The sequence below is a fragment of the Myodes glareolus genome, chromosome 2 (assembly GCF_982192425.1).
Source record: "Myodes glareolus chromosome 2, mMyoGla1.1, whole genome shotgun sequence".
Lineage (NCBI taxonomy): Eukaryota > Metazoa > Chordata > Mammalia > Rodentia > Cricetidae > Myodes > Myodes glareolus.
The window spans coordinates 86,186,860-86,193,010 of record NC_142027.1 but is presented as its reverse complement, the minus strand read 5'-3'; the positions used below and the strand labels follow the sequence as shown (position 1 = coordinate 86,193,010).

Below are 6,151 nucleotides of genomic sequence, written 5' to 3'. Positions count from 1 at the left end.
GGCATACACCTCTGACCCTAAGGACAAAATACAGAGAATCACCCTAAAGGGGTTCCTTGCCACAGCTGGTTACATAGTTAGTTACCCAAAAGTCATGTTTATTGCTTACTCGGAGCCATGTTGACCAATCTTTATCTTTTTGTTGTTGTTCAGTTACCAGGGCTACATGGGCTTTGTGGAGTGAACTTAGTTGAGGACCTTTTCTATTTTATGAAACAGTTTGAGGCACATTGCTTTTTGTTCTTATTTATTTATTTATTTCGCGCATGTGTGTGTGTGTGTGTGTGTGTGGTTTTATTTCCTTGTGCATGACCACACAGATGTCAGAGGTCAGTTTCTGGTATCTCCCTTAATGGCTCTCCGGGCCTTATTTTTTGAGACAGGATCCCCCACTGAAACTGGAATACACCAATTCAATAGACTGACTGGCCCACACCCCCCAGGTTCTGCCTGGCTCTAAGTCCCACTGCTCCCTGTGCTGGCACCACAGGCTCATGCCACCATGCCTGGAGGTTTTGTGTGAGTGCTAAAGACACAGACTAAGGTCCTCATGTTTACACAGCAGTTTTCCCTCCTCACGCTTCTCCCAAGCTCCAGGCTTTTTGGCTTTGTTTTGTTTTGTTTTTAAAAAAAAAAGGTTTGAGTTTTTTCCGTTCTTTTCGGTTCTCGCCGCTGTACGGTCTCCAGCGCCGAGCGCCCGTCGCCATGCCTCAGAAAATTGAGGAAATCAAGGACTCGCTGCTCACGGCCCGGCGAAAGGATGCCAAATCTGTCAAGATCAAGAAGAACAAGGATAATGTGAAGTTCAAGGTTCGCTGCAGCAGGTACCTTTACACCCTGGTCATCACAGACAAGGAGAAAGCTGAGAAGTTGAAACAGTCCTTGCCCCCTGGCTTAGCAGTAAAGGAGCTGAAATGAAGCAGACCTCTGTGTTTGACTATTAAAAACTCTAAAAGATAAAAAAAAAAATTAAAAAAAAGAAAAAAAAGGTTTGATAGAATTCATTGGTGAATTGATTCAGACTTTTCTTTGCTGATAAACTGGTGATTTTTGTTTGTTTTGTTTGTTTGTTTTCAAGACAGGGTTTCTCTGTGTATCCTTGGCTGTCTTGGAACTCATTCTGTAGAGTTCAAGGTTGAACTTGAACTCGAGATCTGCCTGCCTCTGACTCCCAAGTGCTGGGATAAAATATGTACACCATTGTTGCCTGACTGAGAAACTGATCTTTTATTTTGTTTTTTAAGACAGGTTTTTTTTTGTGTGTGTGTAGCACTGGCTGTCCTGGAACTCACACTGTAGACCAGGCTGGCCTCAAACTCATCTATCTGCCTCTGCCTCCTGAGTGCTGGGATTAAAGGCCTGTGCCACCACTGCCCAGCAAGAAGCTGATTCTTAATTACTGTTTCAATCCCATTGTGAGGGTTGTGAGTTCCCCGGCGTGGGTGCTGGCAACTAAGCTCCAGCTTCTCTCCAGAGCACCAATGTTCATAACTACTAACCCTTCTCTCCACCTCCTACTTGCTTCTTTTGAGTTTGACTTGTCCTTATTTTTCCAAAATCTTGAGGAGCATCTTTAGGTTATTTATTTGAAGTAGTTCTCTCTTTTTTTTTTTTTTTTTGATGTAAACCCTCCCAGGTATGAACTTCCCTCCGAAAGTCTCATTAGTACTATCCCAAAAGTTCGGGGAACTTGGGCTTTTGTTTTTTACTTTATTCAGGAAGTGTAAAGTATGACTTATTTTTCTTTTATGCACATGAGTGTTTCCCTGAATATGTGTGTCATGTGTGTGCAGTGTCCGTAGGGCTGAAGAGGTTGTTAGATCCCCTAGAGGTACGGAGTGCTGTGAGCTGCTGTGTGGGTGCCGGGAGCCAAACCTGGATCTGACACAAGAGACACAATTTCTCTTAACCACTGAGCCATCTCTCCAGCCCCATGACTCAGAACTCTTGTTGTTTCCACCTTAGTTTCTCCAGTGACCTACTATTTGTTCAAGAGTCACTTGTCCAGCCACTAAGTATTATGTAGTTTCCAGCATTTCTCTTGCTATTGATTCTACCATTGATCTGATGAGTATCCAAAATTATTTCAGTTCTTTTGTGTTTGTTAAGAATTGCTTTGTGGGTCCTGTTTTCTATTACAAAGAAGGTTCCTTAGTCTGTTAAGAAGAATGTGCTTCTATTTCTGTTGGGCAGGATATTTCGTAGACACTTGTTTATGATGTTGTTCAACTCTGGTTTCTTTGTTGATTTAGTTTGGATGACCTATTTAAAGAAGAGAATGGGAGGCTGAAATCACTCATTGTTATTGGGTCAGGCCTATCTGACATTTTATGTATGTTGGTACTTGCTTTATGATACTGTGAGCCCCAAAGTTTAGTTCATGTATGTTTATAATTTTATGTTCTCTTAGTCCTTCCCTTAATTACAACACAGCAATCTTTTTTATTTCTTCTGACTAATTTTGAAGTCTGCTTTATTAGATATCAAGATACCTATGCCAGCCTGCTTCCTCTTGCTTTTGCTCGATAAATTGACTCGTACCCTGTTTTTCGATCTATGGACACCTTTCCTAGTGAAGTGTGTTTGTTGGAGACAACAGGTCAGGCCTGTTCAAGTCTCAGCCTCTACCACAGGTTCACATTTCTAGAAAGACAAGTATTAATCCTACCGATTGAGAATAAGATCACCATCACAGTTTAAAGCCAAATTTGAAGCAAGCTTTAATTAAATACTGGTCAGGTGGATGGGCTCTGGCCAGGTCCATGGCAAGGTTACCAGGAAATGGCCCAGAATCAAGTAGGGCAATGGCTTAAGAATGCGAACCCATGGGCTGGAGAGATGGCTCAGAGGTTAAGAGCATGCCTGCTCTTCCAAAGGTCCTGAGTTCAATTCCCAGCAACCACATGGTGGCTCACAACCATCTGTAATGGGGTCTGGTGCCCTCTTCTGGCCTGCAGACATACACACAGACAGAATATTATATACATAATAAATAAATATAATTAAAAAAAAAAAAGAATGCGAACCCATAATTCACTCTGGCCAGGTCAAAACTCCAGCAAAAACAGTGTCTTCTAAGACTCTTCCTTTGCTCACGTGGTTACCCTATCCCCTGTTTTCATGTGGTTTCCCCTTTGTGTGTGTCTAAATTCTTCTTTGTTTTTTAAAGGTTCATTTTTACTTTAAGAGTGTTTGACTATGTGTATGTATGTTCACCATGTGTGTGCAGTGCTACTAAAGACCAGAAGAGGGAGTCAGATCCCTGGAACTGGAGTCACAGCTATGAGATGCTACATGGGTGTTGGGAACTGAACTCAAGTTCTCTGCAAGAGCAATAGTACTCTTAACTGCTCAGCCATCTCTCTAATCCCTGCTAGTTTATTTTTTTAAGACCAAAACCAGTCTTAAGGCTGGACTGATCCTCTTACTTTCATTTCTCAAGTGTAAGATTACAAGTGTGTATCACCTGACCTGTGTGTCTTTCTCTCTCTAATTTTTAAAAATATTTATTTATTTATTATGTATACAGTATTCTCTGTGTGTATATGCCTGCAGGCCAGAAGAGGGCACTAGCCCTCATTACAGATGGCTGTGAACCATCATATGGTTGCTGGGAATTGAACTCAGGACTTTTGCCTTAAGACAATGTTCTTAACCGTTGAGCCATCTCTCCAGCGCCCTCTCTTTCTAATTTTTGAGACATAAACTTGCTATGTAGCTCAGACAAGGCTAAATAAAGTTCATGACCTCCCTGCCTCAGCCTCCCAAGTATTGGGATCCATGAGTCACTATACTCTGCTAAATTTCCTTGTTTTACATGTATGGGTATTTTGCCTACATGCATGGTCTACTTGCATGCCTGGTACTCACAGAGATCAAAAGATAGCATCAGATCCCCTTGAACTAGAGTTACAGATGGTTGTGAACCACCATGTGGGTTCTGGAAACTGAACTTGGGTCCTCTGAAAGAGCAGTCAATGCTTTTAAACCACTGAGTTAACCATCCAGTCCCTGAATTTCCTCTTTTTTTTGTTTAAAAAAAATAAACAGAATATTCATTACATTGAATCAAAAGTGCTTTAATGACCCATTGACTGCAGTTTTTCTTTTTGCTGTTTCAATTACTCAAGATCAGTCATAGCTCAAAATATTAAACAGAAAAGTCCAGGAACAAAGAATTCCTATGTTTTATATTGCACACGATTCTGAAAAGCACAATGGAATCTTTCACCAGTTCATTCCATCCTGTAGGGCATGATGACTCATCCCTTTGTCCATCAAACTATGCTGCTAAGCCATCCGTTAGTCCCTTAGCAGCCACCTTGGTTATTAGACTAGCTCTTACAGCACTCTAGGGCTTGCGTTCAAGTGACACTTATTTACTCGATAATGGCACCAAAGCGCAAGGGCGAAGTAAAGGAGGCAAGAGTGTAAAATATGAGTGGGTAGATGAGTTTAGGTACTGTGTCTCTGGGATGCCCTGTGTAGGTATTCTCCATAGAGAGAATTCAGACAGTCACGCGGGGCACCAGGCGGAAGACACAAGCTTACTACAGAATAATCGGAGGGTACTCTGAAAGAGCAAGAACACACAAGAGCCGAAGGGTCGTTTCTCTACCTACTAAGCAGGCTTCCCATCATTTCTGAAGTCTCTAGAGCAGGCCGCTGTTCCTGATGGCCTTTCTCTATCCATCGGGATTATTCTTTGGTTAATGACGTACCCTAGTTCTTTATCAGAAAACCTCCTGCTGGGTTGAAATCTTGTGAGGTTTCAGGTTCCTGGAGTTGGGTGTGGATAGTCCCTTGTTGATGGCCTTCCAGGATGTCCTTCCAGGGTCAGAGATACCACTTAAGTCTCCGTTGCTCTGAGACTTCTGTAATCAGATCTGGCAGATTCTACTCCCTGTTTTTGCCAGCTGTTGATTCCCATGGAGGCGCCTAGCCTCAATGTCCTTCAAGCCCACTGTGGTCTAACGAGCTACCTGACACCATGTGCCAATACTGTGAGAAGAACACATTATACACAGATTTGGTCTGAATTGTGGTTTTGGTCACCTTCTTGGGGTCTTAGACCATGTCTCCTGAGATTTCGGTGACTGTTGTTGCTGAAATTACCTGGGTGTGAGTGAGAAGGGAACACAGAACACACAACAAACCCATTTAGGAGTTTATTAGAGGGGGTGAGTACAGGCCTGGGCATCGGTGTGCAGAGAGGGGGGGCACACCCAGCTTTTAAAAGCTGCCCAGTGTATGTGCACAGGGGGTTGGTATGACTACGTCATACGCAGATGATGCAGATGACAGGCTCAGCTAAACAAGGGTTCATATGTGGATAGAACCATGCATGTATGAGCGTGGGTCACACAGGGCCCTTTAACATTCAGGCATCTCCACGCCCGAGGGCCCATCTGCATGTGCTTGCCTTTAGAATCCGGAAGTGCAGCCTTATTTGTGGCTGAATAATTACAGATGCTACTCTTGTTTTTTGAGACAAGATTTCTCTATGAAGCCCTGGCTGACCTGGAGCTTGTTTTGTAGAACAAGACCGTTCTGGAACTCAGAGCTTTACCTGTCTCGGCCTCCTGAGTGCTGGGACTAAAGGCATGTGCTACCATGCTCAGCTCAACTAGTGTGACATTATAGATACCCATCTCCAAATACAGACACATTCTTTGTTACTGAGGCTTAAGGTCTCACCATTTGGATAAGGGAGCACTGTAATGATCTGTCCTGTCTCTTTAAGAGACAAGCCATGACCACTCCCTCTCCTGTCCACTGAGGCAGGCTGATCTTCAGCTTCCAGCCTGAGTTCCTTCCTTTTCCATCTCCCTCTTAAGAGGGAGCTTCTGCCTTTCCCCCTTCACCCCTTCCCCCCTCTGTCTCTCCTCTCTCCTCTGTCTCTCCTCTCTCTCTCTCTCTCTCTCTCTCTCTCTCTCTCTCTCTCTCTGCCTCTCTCCTCTTCTCCCCTTTCCCCCTTCTCCCCTTCCTTTTCATAATCCACTAAATAAATATCCAACTTCACTCTGCATGGCATGCCTATCCATGTCTCTGTGTCTCACCCACCGCTGTGTGGCTCCCTGCCCAGGACCAGTCAGTCGCCTTTGGAGACCTGCAGTGTGGTCTCGTGGTGTGCCTGCTGCCTGCTGACCTG

The 6,151-nt window shown here is 43.8% G+C and overlaps 1 pseudogene; it reads left to right on the top strand.

Moving 5' to 3' along the window:
* Positions 1-665: 665 nt before the first annotated feature.
* On the top strand, positions 666-943 carry LOC148123050 (large ribosomal subunit protein eL38 pseudogene; annotated as a pseudogene).
* The last annotated feature ends 5,208 nt before the right edge of the window (positions 944-6,151 follow it).